At 49.4% G+C, this 16,449-nt stretch overlaps 1 non-coding gene across 1 annotated transcript; it reads left to right on the top strand.

The window, feature by feature from the left end:
* The first annotated feature begins 15,647 nt into the window (after nt 1-15,647).
* Nucleotides 15,648-15,721, top strand: TRNAY-AUA (transfer RNA tyrosine (anticodon AUA)). Its single transcript has one exon. It is a non-coding gene; the product is annotated as a tRNA-Tyr (tRNA).
* The last annotated feature ends 728 nt before the right edge of the window (nt 15,722-16,449 follow it).

The raw sequence follows: 16,449 nt of genomic DNA, 5'->3' as shown, positions 1-16,449 counted from the left end.
TTTTGTAGATTAGTTCCCTTGTATTACTTTTTCAGATCCCACATATAACCAATACCGTATGATATTTGTCTCCCTCTGCCTGACTTGACTTCACGCGCTATGATAATGTCCAGGTCCCCCCATGTCGCTGCGAATGGCATTAGTTCATTCTTTTTAATGGTTGAGTGATATTCCGTTGTATATGTGTACCACATCTTCTTTATCCATTCACCTGTCAATAGACATTTAGTTTGTTTCCATGTCTTGATTATCATAAATAGTGCTACTATGAACATAGGAGCGCATGTATCTTTTCGAATTAGAGTTTTCTCTGGATATATGCCCAGGAGTGGGAGTGCTGGATCATATGGTATTTCTATTTTCAGTTTTTTTTAGAAACTCTAGTGGCTCAGATGGTGAAGAGTCCGCCTGCAATGCAGGAGACCCAGGTTTGATCCTTGGATTGGGAAGATCCCCTGGAGAAGGGAATGGCAACCCACTCCAGTATTCTGGCCTGGAGAATTCCATGGACAGAGGAGCCCTGTGGGCTACAATCCCTGGGGTCGCAAAGAATCAGACACGACTGAGCGACTAACACGCTCCGTAGTGCTCTCCATAGTGGCTGCACCAGTTCACACTCCCACCAACACTATCAGAGGGTTCCTTTCATAATCTGTATCTTAACAAGGTCCCAGGGGCTCATTCATAATCTGAAAAGCTGTGCACTAGATTGTAAATTCTGGGAAGGTTAGAAGTGGGTCTGTCTTATTCACAACTCAGAAGTTTGAGAAGTGCTGGTATGGTAACAAAAGGCTTCTCTGGTAGCTCAGATGGTGAGTAATCTGCCTGGAATGCAGAAGACCCAGGGTTTGATCCCTGGGATGGGAAGATCCCCTGGAGAAGGAAATGGCAACCCACTCTAGTGTTCTTGCCTGGAAAATCACATGGACGGAGGAGCCTGGTGGACAACACCCCATGGGGTCGCAAAGAGTCAGACACGACTGAGCGACTAACACATGAGTCCACCAGGGGGACTCTGGGCGTGGCATTTAGACTGTGTGCCTCAGTTACCTTGCCCATAAGATGGGATGAGAGTTACAGTTCACGCCTTGCAGAGCTGTGGGAGGATTCAATGAATTGATGTAGAGAGAGCTGGCCCATAATAATTGGTTTATAAGCACCATTATTGGAGCTTGGAGCTCCACTTGGAGCATTTTCTGAACCTTCCTGGTCACAGAGGTAACAAGCTATGGTTTGGCTTTATTTCAGTCCTCATTTTGTTTTTGTCAGAGGATTTACATTACCCACTGCCCTTACAGACCACCTCTTCCCTTCTGAATGTGTCCATAGTCTTTATTAGTTAATAGTCCATCCAATATTTACTGAGCATCCACTACATGCCAGGCATTGTTCCAGGTACTAGACTTATGGCAACAAAACCACACAGACAGAATCCCTGCCCCCATCCTCACGAACCTTACCGTCAAATAAAGGGAGACAGACATGAAGATCAGGGCTTACCAGATGGCTCAGTGGTAAAAATAAATAAATAAATCTGCCTGAAATGCAGAAGAGGCATGTTTGATCCCTGGGTCGGGAAGATTTCCTGGAGAAGGAAACGGCAACCCACTCCAATATTCTTGCCTGGGAGATCTCATGGACAGAGGAGCCAGGTGGGCTACAGTCCATGGGGTCGCAAAGAGTAGGATTCAGCTGAGTGACTAAACAACAAGAAGGCCCTCTGCATGAAGAGAAACAAAGAAGCAAGATGATGCAGTGTAGGTGCTGGGCTGTATGCTGTCATTTTCACCAATTACATATCAGATGCATTTTGTATGTTTTCACAAGTGATCGGTCCACCAGCCAGCCTTCTTAAGGTCTTCAGAATCCTTTATGGATCAATGCTGTGGAATTCATAAAATTTATGGTTGCAAGTCACCTATCTATTGTCAAGGTTGGTCTCAAGGTGGGTGGGTGGGGACCTTTCCCTCTTCCTATTGCATATGGGATCCTTGAGACAGAACACAAGATGTAAGTCTGGCCAATCAGAGCATCACCCTCCACTGGCCCTGGCAGTTGGTCGAGGGCGGTGGGCAGGTGACCTGAGCCTGATCAGTCATCCCTTAGCAGAGAACATCCCTAACTTTGCCTGAGTGCCTGGGAAGAGCCTTCCTCTCTTTCTTCCTGGGCTTGAATCAAGAGGGTGTCAGACCAGATCTGGGACAAACACCTCACCACCAGAGGTAGAGCTTCTAAGAACACAGGGAGAAGAGAGGAAAGATTCTGGAGACAGAGAGATAGAGTCATAGAAAGAACGTAGGAGCTCTGTCCCCTCCTCCTTGGACTTCTAATTTTTCCTCTGAAAACAATTTAGTCTGTTTTTCTTGTTTCTTTTTCAGAGAAAGATGAAGTTATCTTTGTTCTCACAGAAAAAAATGGGGGTGCCATGTTGTAATATGGGAGCCCCCCCAAAATTAATTGACTGTTGTCTCAGAGTAGCCAACAACCAATGACATCCAGAAGATGATGTATCCATACCCCAGGTCCCTGGTCCCTCATTGGAAGTGTCCTGAGTGCAAGCTTACCCTGGATCCCAGAGCTCCCAGCAGGACCCATCTCCAATTGTCCCCATGGTAACTGCCTTGCTAACATCTGATATGCTGGCTGCCTTCCTTTCCCGGCCTCCCTTCCCCACTTCCCTATTGGCATTTCCTAGGATCCCTTCCCTAATAAACGACCTGCATTCTTTTTCCAAGGTCCACTTCCAAGGGGATCCAAACCAAAACACCTCCCAGAGATGATTGTGAAGGTTGAATGGGGCGGGGAGGGGGGAGGGTGGAGGGGAATGTCTGGCACAGAGCTGGCATCTAGAAAGCCCTCAATAAACAGCAGTTATTACTTATCTTTTTGGTTTTGAAGCCCATGCTATACTTCCTTCACCTTTTCTCTTAAGGGACATAGAGGGAAGCCAAACAGCCTTTGCAAGCAAACATTTATTATAAATTTTACTCACATGAAAGATGTGTAGCAGTTAATAAAATACAAACAGTTAATAAAATACACAATACTGCTTATTATAAATTCCACATGGCCAGTTGATTCTCAAAGAATGCCTTCATTGATCATTCTTGACCTCCCATATCTACAGCCAACCTACAGATGTGATCAAAGAATGAGGGCACTTCTCACAGGAATGTTGGTTGATATTTCCATTTATGTTAACAACAGTGAAATGATCAAGACTTCTGTAGTTCACTACTGACATGAGCAACTTCTCTTCTGACTCAGATAATAGTTTTCAAAGACTCGGAGAAGAGGTCCTTGATTTGGGGAGCTCTTTTATAACATAACAGCTATAGACATGACATGTTTTAAGTTTATTCTGTGTTCTTTTTCTAGTCTCAGCAATCACCACCACAACATAAGTTAAGCTCTGGGGTGTGGCAGCTGTCCGTTTCCACAGCATAAATATTCCCATTATGGCTGGTTTCAAATCGATGTCATTTGTCACACGAATGTAGAGTTAGGAAGAGATTGAGGTGGCTATTGTTACCTATACTCCCATCTTGTTGTTTAGTCGCTAAGTCAGGTCCAACTCTTTTGCTACCGCATGGACTGTAGCCCACCAGACTCCTGTGTCCATGGGTTTTCCCAGGCAAGAATACTGGAGTGGGTTGCCATTCCCTTCTCCAGGGGTGTCTTCCTGACACAGGGATTCAACTCGTATCTCCTGCATTGGCAGGCAGATTCTTTAACAATGAGCCACCAGGGAAGCCCGTACTTCATTGCTGCTGCTGCTGCTAAGTTGTTTCAGTCGTGTCCAACTCTGTGCGACCCCATAGATGGCAGCCCCCTAGGCTCCCCCGTCCCTGGGATTCTCCAGGCAAGAACACTGGAGTGGGTTGCCATTTCCTTCTCCAATGCATGAAAGGGAAAAGTGAAAGTGAAGTCACTCAGTCGTGTCCAACTCTTACCCACCCCATGGACTGCAGCCCACCAGGCTCCTCCGTCCACAGGATTTGCCAGGCAAGAGTACTGGAGTGGGGTGCCATTGCCTTCTTCAATACTTCCATTAGATAATAGCAAAAATCTAGTAAAATAATCAGGAAGTAATAAATTTTGGCTACTTATTATTGCTTTTCTTAATTCATAAAATTTGTTTTTGGAGCAGTTTCAGGTTCACAGGAAAATTGAGCAGAAAGTACAAAGAGTTCCCATCTACCTCCCCCCACACCCGTCCTCCCCAACCCCTCACCACAGCCTCCCCCACTACCAGCCTCCCCTCCCACCCCGAGTGATACGTTTGTTACAGTCAATGAACCTTCACTGACAGGTCATCATCACTCAACGTCCGTGTTACACCGGGGTTTGCTCCTGACGTTGTGCATTGTGTGGGTTTGGACAGTTGTAGGGCTTGCGTTCTTCATCACGGTATCGTGCGGGGTAGTTTCACTGCTGCTGCTGCTGCTAAGTCGCTTCAGTCGTGTCCGACTCTGTGCGACCCCGGAGACGGCAGCCCACCAGGCTCCCCCGTCCCTGGGATTCTCCAGGCAAGAACACTGGAGTGGGTTGCCATTTCCTTCTACCTTTGTTTTTTTAATACAAGTTATTTCATTATAAGTCAGGGCTTCCCAGGTGGCTCAGTGGTACAGAATCTGCCAGCCAATACAGGAGACGCAGGAGTCGTCAGTTCAATCCCTCGGTTGGGAAGATCCCTTGGAGGAGGGTGTGGCAACCCACACCAGTATTCTTATATTCTTCCCCGGGGAATTCCATGGACAGAGAAGCCTGGCGGGCTACAGTCCATGGGGTGGCAAAGAGTAGGACACAACTTAGCGATTGAGCAAAGCGCAATTACATAATTTAATTTTTGATGGTGACTCTGTTTAATAACTTGCTCATAAAATTCTTGAAATTGGTTCCCAGGATCCAGGGCCTGCAGCTCCAGTCCATCTCTGCCCTTGGGCTTCCAAAGAGAAACGGAAATCCTCAGGCCTCACCCGCAAGGCCACCCAGTGTTGACCAGGCAAAACCAAACCTGCTCTGGAGACCTGGTGGGGCTAGGTCTCATCCTTCCCTCCCTGACCCTCCCCAGGGCAGATGCCGCCAGCACTGCCAGCCATCAGGTGCCTGTGGGGGCCGCCTGGCTCGGGGACGGGCACAACACCTGGGAGCCACATGAGCCGCTGCGCCAAGTGGGCCAGCATTAAGGACAGCATCTCCAAACTCTGTATCCTTCCAGCGCGTAGATTTGGAGTTACTGCAGTCAAGCTTTCAGACAGGAGGCCCTGAGAAGTTTACAATAAAAATCAGAAACAATTTTACGTGGAGGAGGAATTAATTGGATAGCTCCGGCCTAAAGTTTCTCTGTTCACAGGCTTAACTAGCACAGCTATTAATTTTATTGCCCTCCAGAGAGATTTACACACAGCAGGCTGCCTTGAAGAGACAGTGCTTGGAGCCGAGCCTGGCTAGGCCCAGGAGGGAGCCTCCTGAACGCTCAGAGGTCCTGGGCCCACAGAGCCAGGGGGCTGGGGCTTCAAAGACAGCGGACCTCACAGTCTATGGGAATGGATGCTCCCAGGACAGGGAGATTTGCTCCACCGTCCAAGGACACACAGAAGAGGCATCAGTCCAGTGATTTACTTAACAAACACTCATATAGTGCTTGCGATGTCTCAAGCACTGTTTTAAACACTTTGCAAATAATACATGTAAACGTCATCAACCAGGTGCTAGGAAGCCCATTTTAGAGATGAGTAAATAGAGGCCTCGGACGGACACGTGACAGGACTTGAACCCTGGCAGTCTGGCTCTGGCGTCGGTGCCCTTCGCTGTGATGCCATTAGGAAGGCAGCCAGCAGTGTGGAGTGGTAAGGAACTTACCTGTAGCTCGGTGAGACGGGTTTGGTCGGTGTGAGCGTGGGGCAAGGGGAGAGGTGATGGGGTCCGGACTTTACACACAGGCACACACACACGTGTACACAAAGTTGGGCATGTATGCACACAACACTGCCACGTGTGGGTGCACACATACATGTGAAGACCTGTGTATACACGTTGGCACATCCACGCATGTGCACACACACAATCACACACTCGTGTACACACACTTTTCCTGGATCCTGAGGGTAGTGGCAGGTCCTCGAAACAGGAGACTGTCCCCAGGAGACTGCTGTTCTAGAAAGCTCCCTCCGGCCTGAAGCATGTGGGGAAGTCTCTTTCTTCTGCACTTCAGCTTCCTCATCTGAAGACTGGGGGGCCCGTTCCATTCATAACAGGAATGGAAAAGGTCTTTGGAAACTGCAAAAGTAAGGGCCTGCATGTGGTGCTTTCAAAAGGCCACATCCTTGTCAAGAGAGTAAAATGTGAAACCTAGGCCCTTAGCTCTCAACGCCCCGTGTCAGCAGCCCTCAACCTGTTTTGGCACCAGGGACAAATTTCATGGTGGACAATTTTTCAGTGAATCGTGGTGTGGAGGTGGGGGCGGGTGGTTTGGGGGTGATTCAAGCTCATTCCTTTTATTGTGCACTTTAATCTAATGCTGCTGCTGATATGACAGGGGGTACCGGTCCACAGCCCAGAGCTTGGGGACCCCTGCCTTTGTCACCTCGAGAGTGGTGGTGGTGGTGTGTGTGTGTAGAAAAAGAAGAAACTGGGACCCCCAAACAAGTAAGAAAAATGCACAGGGTCACCCAGCAACTTGATGGCTGAGCTAGGTCTTGAATCTAGGCCTGTCTGAAATCCTCACTGAAATCCTCACGATTCCTGTCTGACATCCCATTTCTCCCAGGCCACTCACCTCCCCTGACCCTTTGACCTCCCCATCCCAGGGGCAGGGCTTGTGGACACTTCAGCCGGCCTCTTGGGACAGCTGGCCACAAGTCATTAACTACCAGCAACGCTGGCCAACCTAGAAAATTTGACATGCTCTCTGCCCAGCCTGAGAAGCTGTTAACAGGCCTTTGTCTACCCCTCCTTCTCCCTGAGACCTTTCCTGACTTTCCTCCCAACGAGCAATAGCAGCTTTCCCCCAGAGGGAGCTGTGGACATCAGAACAAGGAAGGCAGCTCATGGAGGCTTGGACGCCTGGCCTCGATACTCCCTGCCTGTAAAATGGGCATGAAATATAGCTAACCCTGAAAAACCATGAAGTCCAGGGCCAGGTAAGAGGCCGTGCTTGTTGAGTGCAAGAAATAAAAAGGGATTGCAGGGAGCAACAGCCCTCCAGAGAGTGAAGGGTAAAGAGGGGATGGCTGGAGAACAGGGGGAGATTGGTCCTTCATTTAACTTCTGAGAAACAGTGCCCTGTGGGCCAGAGAGAGCTGCCAAAGGAGATCGAGCCACAGAAGTGACCTCTTTGTTCCCAGGCTCCGGGGCTTGGGTGGCACCTGAGAACAGAGCGAATAGCAGCCGCAGAGTGGGAAAGGCCTGTGGCGTCAGAAAGACCAGGGCTTGAGCCCCTGTTCCGCCACCTCCGTGCTGGGCTACCTCGCCAAAATCACACAGCCTCTCTGAATATCCATATCCTCATCTACGAAATGGAAATAATTCCATCCGAGCTCTGTGATGGTCGCAGACTGGAAAGCCAGGCCCAGAGCAGGCGTTCCATCAACGGTAGGGACCCTCAGGCGGCAAGGCCTCAGGAAAACTCCAGATCTGCCCCCTGGAAAGAAAGCCCCCGGCACTTCGTTCCCAGGGCGCTGGGGGCTCCGCTCTCCTCTCTGAAAATTAAATTAAAGCTCAACAGTAGTGCCTTTGTGGCTTACGCATGGCAGGCCTCGCCGGCGAGTAGTCTTAATATCCACCGCTGACAGGATGGAATTAGCTGCCTGTTTTTTTTCTTGGGGGTCTTTATTTCTTGCTCTAACGTTCATTCTCCCCCACAGGGGTGTAAGCTGGTGTTTAATCCCGTCCTGAGAGCACTGGGCTGCTCCAAAGCGGGGCAGGCGGAGGCCCTGGCCCCGAGCAGACCAAGGTGAGCGCTCCCGGGCCGGCCAGCACAGGCGCTGCAAGGCACGAGAGAATCAATGGAGAATTACCGTTAAGCCTTCTGACCATTATCCTCATTAGAGGTAACTGGAGCTTGCCTGGCCCGAACGCAGCTCTAAACCCCACTAAGACGGGACGCGCTCGGAAAGAATACGCTGGATGTAATTTAATAATCCTGGAAACAAGTCCACACTTTTTTTTTTTTTTTTGTCTTTGGCCCAAAGGAGAGGTAATTCCTGAAGCAGCCGGAGAAGTGGAACGTGCCGACGGGGGAGAAAAGCCTAGGTCGGGTGGATGAGGACTTGGTGGGATTTGAAGGCTATGCTCTGTTTCTCCTGGAGAGAATCATCTCCGCTTCCCCCACACCCCCAGCTAGGCCTCTGCTGGCCCCTCTGAACCTTCCAGAACCTCCACGTGCACTGGAGAATGGCAGCCTTTTCTCCAGGTCCATGCAGCCCCATGTTGGACACTGCACGTGGGGCCCCACTTGGTCCCTCTCTGCACGCCCCTAGGTAGAGGACTTCCTTGCCACCTTCTTGCAAGTTTCTAGAGATTTTGCATCCTTCACATCTTTGGATCCTCCCACAATTCTCTGAGAGGCACGATGGGATTATTATGGCCGTTTCACAGATCGAAAAATGGAGGCCCTCAGATGTGAAATGACTTCAACCACAGGGCTTCCAGAGACCAAGGCTAGATCTGGAACTCAAGCCTACTGACTCTGATTCCAGGCACCCTTCTTATGTGTGCTCTGACTCTGTTATGGGCTAAATGTGTGCTCCTCTACCCCAGATCCAGACATTGAAATCCCAACCCCAGTGCCTTAGATTGCGGCTGTGTGCAGGTAGGGTCTTTAAAAATGAGATTAAGTTAAAACGAGGTCATTAGCTGAATCCTGACCCAATACGACTGGGGGCCTGTATAAGAAGAGATTAGGACAGACAGACACACACAGGGAGAAGAACGGATGCCCTAGTTGGGCATCCCTCAGCCATTGCCACCTACCCATTGGGGTTTTCCCTGGTGGCTCAGATGGTAAAGAATCTGCCTGCAATGCAGGAGACCCGGGTTCAGTCCCTGGATTGGGACGATCCCCTGGAGGAGGAAATGTCTACTCGCTCTAGTATTCTTGCCTGGAGAATTCCATGGACAGAGGAGCCTGGCAGGCTACAGTCCACGGGGTTGCAAAAAGTCAGATGCCACTGAGTGACTAACACATTCACTTTCTCTATTGGAACTGAAAACCCCTGATTTTGGTGGTGACAGTGGGTAGGGAACAATAGGCCCCAATTGCTTGGTTATCCAACAACCTAAAGCTCTGTAGACGAGCCATGTGACCTTGGCTGAGCCTTCTCCTGCCTGGACCCCTGAGAGATGGAGGAAAAGCCAAGTGAGTGCCCTGTTACCCTCCCCACCTTCCTGGCTGCGAACAGAGTGAGTGGGCTGGCTGGTCTCAGTGGGAGGCGGTGGAGAGGGTCGGCCATTCAGGTGGGCGACCCTCCTAAAAACGAAAGCAAGAGATCAGGAGAACGTGGCTCTCCCTGGGTAGAAGGTGGCCTTCCCAGGTAGCCTGCCAGGAATGTGCAGATGGGATAGGGACACTCTTCCCATAGTTCCAGTTCCCTTCTGTCTGCTCTTTGATAAAAGCAGCGGCTGTCTTGTGGACCCAAAGCCCTACCTTCCCACGTGGGCCCTCGACAGCACCTGAGATGTATAAATAAGGCCAGAGCAGTCGGCTATCGAATTAGGCCGCTTCTGGCATTGCTATCGTTGGCAGAGCAGTTCCCCTCATGATTGTTATCAGCTATAATCAAATCTGGAGAGTGGCTGGAATGCTAATACCTTCTGCAGCAGCATGTCCTTCTGTGGACATGGGCGAGCCATCCCCCTGCTTGCCAAGTCTCCAAAGGGGCTCAGATTCACCCCAACTGTTTTTCAGGGAGGTGGCCCACCAGATGAGCACTGTCAGCAGGCCAACCGGTCAAGCGATGTCATCTTGTGTCCCAGGAGAGGGCCTCCCACCCCAGCACTGGGTTTAGAGTGTGATGGCCAGAGTGAAGTGATAGTGATGGATTGTGGCTCCTACCCCCACCCTGCTAGAAGGGTACACAGGTGAGCTCCAGCTGGCCTTGCCTGTGATCTGTTAGAATCCCAACAAGATGTAGTCATTTATTTATTCACTAAGCAAAGGTGGGTTGCACACTTTCCCACAAGGCAAGAACTAAGAGGAGTTCCTGCCCTCCAAAGGCTCTCCTTCCAGGACACCGTCTCTCCAGCTAACTGTAGCATGTACATTACAGCATGTGTGTTACAGACATCAGGATGGACTCAGCATAGAGGGGCATTCTGGAGGACTTCCTGGAAAAAGCTACATGTCAGACGAATCAGAGGCAGGGTAGTGAAGAGAGGGTATTGTGGCAAAAGCCTCTACTCAAGGACCCTTGAGAGTCCCAGCAGAAGGGGCTGAATTGGACAAACAGGAATCAGAAGTCACATGCTCAACATGGATAGAAAGAAAGAGGGGAATCTCATGGTCTCCAGTTTCAGTGACAAGGAAAGTGGCTCCCTGTCCAGAAAAGGGGATGTGGGGAGGGGGGTGGCCAGAGGGAAAGGCTGGGTTGGGCTGCAGCTGCTTAAGGGTGGGGATCTGAATGCTAACCATCTTTGGGGGGGTCTGTGACCTCCACGGGGTGTTGACAAGAAAAACTGGCCAATGGTTTAGGCCCAGCAGGGGCCTGAAGTCCTCCCCAAGCACATGTCCTAGACCCAGGGGCTCCAGTGCAGAGGATGGATTGCTGGGGTCCACACACAGCCTGGAGGGGCACCTTGGCCCCCAGGAGCTCACACCATGGAGGGAAGAGACAGGTGGGTAACAGGAAACACAAAACCTAACAAGCGAAGGAGATTATTTCATTTGTAACTGTTTTGAAGGCAATAAAACAGGTGACATGATAGATAGATGGTGGATGACAGGGCAGGGGTGGGAGGAGCCTAAGATTAGATGAAAGATTGCATGAATTTGCATTATGATCAAATCCAAGTATGACAGTATACTTTCTATTCTTTGCTAACTGATGAGGTCACTGGTGAAGTGGTTTAGAGCTTTGTAGCCTCCAAATCCACATGAACTCTGAGCCTCAGCTTTCTAATACGTAAAATGGAGTTAGTAATATCAGTACCTCCCTCATATGGGGATTCGCTGTAATGAAGGACACAGCCCAGTGCCTGGCCTATAATAAGTGGTTAGGAATAGTCACCATATTGTATCATGAAAGTGAAAGTTGCTCAGTCGTGTCCGACTCTTTGTGACCCCATGGACTATACAGTCCATGGAATTCTCCAGGCCAGAATACTGGAGTGGGTAGCCTTTCCCTTCTCCAAGGGATCTTCCCAATCCAGGGATTGAACCCAGGTCTCCCTCATTGCAGGTGAATTCTTTACCAGCTGAGCCACAAGGGAAGCCCAAGAATACTGGAGTGGGTAACCTATCCCTTTGCCAGCAGATCTTCCCAACCCAGAAACCGAACCAGGGTCTCCTGCATTGCAGGCAGACTCAACCAACTGAGCTATCAGGGAAGCCCATTGTATTATGAGGTTAGCCTAAAAGTTCGTTGGGGTTTTTCTTTATGATCTTATGGAAAAACCCTAACAAAATGTTTGGCCCACCCAATACTCATCATTCATTCACTGACCACTCTGCTCTTGCTGCTGCTGCTGCTGCTAAGTCACTCCAGTCGTGTCTGGCTCTGTGCGACCCCAGAGACGGCAGCCCACCAGGCTCCCCCGTCCCTGGGATTCTCCAGGCAAGAACACTGGAGTGGGTTGCCATTTCCTTCTCCAATGCATGCAAGTGAAAGTGAAAGTGAAATTGCTCAGTCGTGTCCAACTCCTAGCGACCCCGTGGACTGCAGCCTACCAGGCTCCTCCGTCCATGGGATTAGCCAGGCAAGAGTACTGGAGTGGGGTGCCATTACCTTCTCGACTCTCTGCCCTTACCCCATACTAGTCAGCCCTGCAGGCGCCCAGAAGGAACTCAGCCCCTTATGTGCCTTGTGCAGCATCGTTTTAAAGTACTTTCATCTGTGTTAGTCCACTTGACTCCTCCAATGTGACCCTGCAGGCAGCAAGCATGTTCAGGCCCACTTTTCAAATGAGGAGAAAAGTCCCTGACTGCTCACTGAGGTCCTGTGTCTTCTGCTCACCTCTGATGCTTTGGCTACAAAGTCTGTTCCTTTCAATGCAGGAGGCAGAATGGAAACTCTTCAAAGCAAAGAAGTGAGGATGCAAAATATTACAGGGGTGATGGTTCTCCACCCCAAGTCTGGGTCCATATAGTAACACATTATAGGGTAGAGTGGCTGATGGAGTGACCTCTGGGAGTGAGTGGCAGGGACGAGGCTGGAAGGAGCCCAGTCCAGTGACCATTTGGACCATAATTCCCGTTGGGCAACTGGGCTTAGCAAATTTGTGTGGCCGAAAGAGGCTTCTGATGACGTGCTTTGAGAAATTGAACATGCTTCTTACAGCTTCTCATGTGATCCCCTTGCAGCTCTCTGAAACTGACATCATTGTCCCCAATTTACAGATGAGGAAACTGAGGCTTATAACGGGCAACAAGCCAAGGCTTCAGCCTGGACTTGTCTTTTCTTGTTGCTGTGCTCCCTTCAAGAAAGCTGATACCAGCCCAGAAGCCATTCCACAGGCCTGTGTCCTACCCTCCCCTCTGCTCACAATGGGATTGCAAACATTCACATATGTTTGAAAGTAATGTACTTTCTACGTTACTTTCAGTTCAGTTCAGTTCAGTCGCTCAGTCATGTCCAACTCTTTGTGACCCCATGAATTGCAGCACACCAGGCCTCCCTGTCCATCACCAACTCCCAGAGTCCACCCAAACCCATGTCCATCGAGTTGGTGATGCCATCCAACCATCTCATCCTCTGTCGTCCCCTTCTCCTCCTGCCCCAAATCCCTCCCAGCATCAGGGTCTTTTCCAATGAGTCAACTCTTCCCATAAGGTGGCCAAAGTATTGGAGTTTTGGCTTTAGCATCAGTCCTTCCAAAGAACACCTAGGACTGATGTCCTTTAGAATGGACTGGCTGGATCTCCTTGCAGTCCAAGGGACTTTCAAGAGTCTTCTCCAACACCACAGTTCAAAAGCATCAATTCTTCAGTGCTCAACTTTCTTTATAGTCCAACTATCACATCCATACATGACCACTGGAAAAACCATAGCCTTGACTAGAAGGATCTTTGTTGACAAAGTAATGTCTCTGCTTTTTAATATGCTGTCTAGCTTGGTCATAACTTTCCTTCCAAGGAGTAAGCATCTTTTAATTTCACACACAAGAAACTCCAGCCACCCCCTCAATCAGTACCAGTTTCTAACCTGGAATCTTTGTAAATACAAGGAATATCATCTACCTTCAGAGCAAAGATTTGAAAGCTCTGAGCCCTTGTTGCATCTAGAAAGCTCCAAGGGCCCTCAAGGCTGCCAATTCCAGACAACCACGAAGTACCAGGATTCGAATCTGCCATTAATACACCCCATTTTTATGGTGATGCCCAGGGGACTATGATGTCACCTCAACACCTCGTAGATTAAAAGCTTGCTCCTGGGCACACGTCTGCTCATGCATGAAACACCTGCTGGGGTCTCCCGTGTCCCAGCCTGGGGACCAGGTGCTGGGTACACAGTGGGGCACAGAGTTCGCACCAGAGTTCCTGGGCTCACACATGCCCAACAGCAGCTAACACCACACATAGAACTGCATAAAGGAGACAAAAAGGGGTTCTGGGTTGACCAGGTTAGACAGTTTTGAGGGGTGGCCCACTGGTCTGAACCCTAAAGGGCCATATTTGATCCTCAAATCTCTCTCTGTGGCAGGTGGACCAGAGATTACTTATTCCCATTTTCCAGAAGAGAAAGTCCAGGCTCAGAAAGGCTAAGTCATGTACCCCAAATCACACAGCTAATAATCCACAAAGCTGGGGCTCCAACGAGAGTTCCCAGGACCTCAAGCCTAGGACACTTTCCTACTTTACATGTTTCGCCCTGAAATTACTCAGTAGAGTAAAGATACAGAGGTAACTCGTAAAAAGCATCATGCCGTAGAGTAGGGTGCCTGTAACTTAAAAGATATTCTTTTTCCATCCCTAAACGATCCCAACTCATCCTGCAAATAACACAGACACACCTAGGGAAGTCCTAAAAGTCAGCTAACGCTGTTGTGACAAGGAGCCTCTGCAAAACTCATGTGCCGTCAAGACGTTTTTAGAGGTGTCATCACAGGTCTTAATCACCACTGACAATTAAAACAAGACCCAACAAAGGTGGCAATGTGTGTGTATATGTGTGTGTGTGTGCACGTGCGTGCACACGTAAGCACGTGCGTGCAAGCATGCAACTCCTTGCCTACTCCCGGTGACAGGGTCAGGGAAGAATTTTCTGTGACTAATTAGGTTTTAACTCGCCAGAGAGAAAGTGGACATTGGCAGCCTATTGTATAAGAGTGAAACAAAGTTTGAACTAGAGTGAACTTAATTTCCTTTGCACTGAAAGGAAAGAAAGATTAATGAAATATCCCCAAATCCATCCTGTTAGTTTTTATTAAATCAGCAAATGAAATTTAACCTCCAATTCTGTTATAACGTCCTTTCCTGTAGATTGGGTTTCAACGAGCCTAAGTGAAATAGACACCCTCCCTCTAGAACAACATTGCGATATGAAAATTGCATTATTGCCATCAACATCAGGTTACCTGAGGAACAAGTCACTTGGAAAACAATTATGTCCAGAAAGAGCTGAATGACACATGCATGGCCTCACGTTTACAAGACCGCGATGCTCTGATTATGGTGTTGCTGCAAGGCCATTTCTCACCTCTTTGCTAGATGCTAATAAAACAAAATCAGTTGAATTTGATGTCACAGCAGCTGCAATGCTTCATCTTCAAATGTGTGATGCGTGCTAAGTCACTTTAGTTGCATCTGACTCTGTGCAACGCTATGGATCAAGAGCCTGCCAGGCTTCTCAGTCCATAGGATTCTCCAGGCAGGAGTACTAGCGTGGGTTGCCATGCCTTCCTCTAAGGGATCTTCCTGACCCAGGGATGGAGCCCACATCACCTGTGGCTCCTGCCTTGTGGGCAGATTCTTTACTGCTGAGCCACCAGGGAAGCCCAAGAGAGGGGTGAAGACAGCCAACAATGATGATCTGATCTATCTTGTACCTTCTGTACACCAGACACTGGCTTTCTCCTGGATATTGCTCTCACAAGACTTCAACGTGGTGGTACTTATCCTTCATAAGGAAGAGGAAACAAGTCTCAGGAAGACAAAATGAATTTACTAGGGTCCCAGAGCTGAGAGTCAAGTTCACGTATCTAACCTGCAATTATTTCCTGGCTCTGCAGAAGGAAGTGTATGTATCACTTTACACTGTGACGTCCACGGGACCAACCTGAACAAGCAAAGCATCACTCGGTCTCGCCTCCCTGGTGATCATGGGAACCCCAAGCATCTACACACGCATGTTGGTGCTGAAAACCTTACAATGTCTGTGCAGCCCTTGGTCTTTCCCATCTTGTCTTATTTGACCTGCACCATAGTTCCACGAGAAGGGATATGAATGCCATTTTATAGAGTTCCTTAGAAGGGAAGTTCCCTGGGCGCTTCCCTGGTGGTTCAGACGGTAAAAGCGCCTGCCTATAATGCAGGGGACCCAGGTTCGATCCCTGGGTCAGGAAGATCCCCTGGAGAAGGAAATGGCAACCCACTCCAGTACTCTTGCCTAGAAAATCTCATGGACGGAGGAGCCTGGTAGGCTTCAGTCCACAGGGTCGCAAAGAGTCGGACACGACTGAGCGACTTCACTTTCTTTTCTTTAGAAGGGAAGTAACAGGTGGGCTTCCATGGTGGTTCAGAGGGTAAAGCATCTGCCTGCCATGTGGGGGACCCAGGTTCGATCCCCAAGTCTGGAAGATCCCCTGGAGAAGGACATGGCAACCCACTCCAGTACTCTTGCCTGGAGAATTCCATGGACGGAGGAGCCTGGTAAGCTACGGTCCATGGGATTGCAAAGAGTTGCACACGACTGAGCAACTTCACTTCTGGTCCAGGGTCCTGGAGAGTAAGTAGCAAAGCAATAGCTAAGAGTCTGGGCTTCCTCTCTTGGGTCCAGGGCAACCCCAGGACACCCCCAATAGTGTCTGGACCCTTACGTTCCCATGGGCACTGTGGTGAGGAGGGAAGAACATTCTTAGGACTTCCCCAACAGTGATTTTCAGAAGAGTGGCACCAAAAAGCGTGCTGTTATGGGATAGAAGGGAAACATACAAAATGAGATGGGGTGGTCGGGCGGAGGCCTCAGTTCAGTTCAGTCACTCAGTCGTGTCCAACTCTTTGTGACCCCATGAATCGCAGCACTCCAGGCCTCCCTGTCCATCGCTGACTCCTGGAGTTCACTCAAACTCGTG

The sequence above is a fragment of the Bos grunniens genome, chromosome 21 (genome assembly GCF_055505025.1).
Source record: "Bos grunniens cultivar Pamir isolate PY7600 chromosome 21, Bosgru_T2T1.0, whole genome shotgun sequence".
Taxonomy (NCBI): domain Eukaryota; kingdom Metazoa; phylum Chordata; class Mammalia; order Artiodactyla; family Bovidae; genus Bos; species Bos grunniens.
Note: the sequence above shows the minus strand (reverse complement) of the source record. Positions and strands in the feature narration are given on the sequence as shown.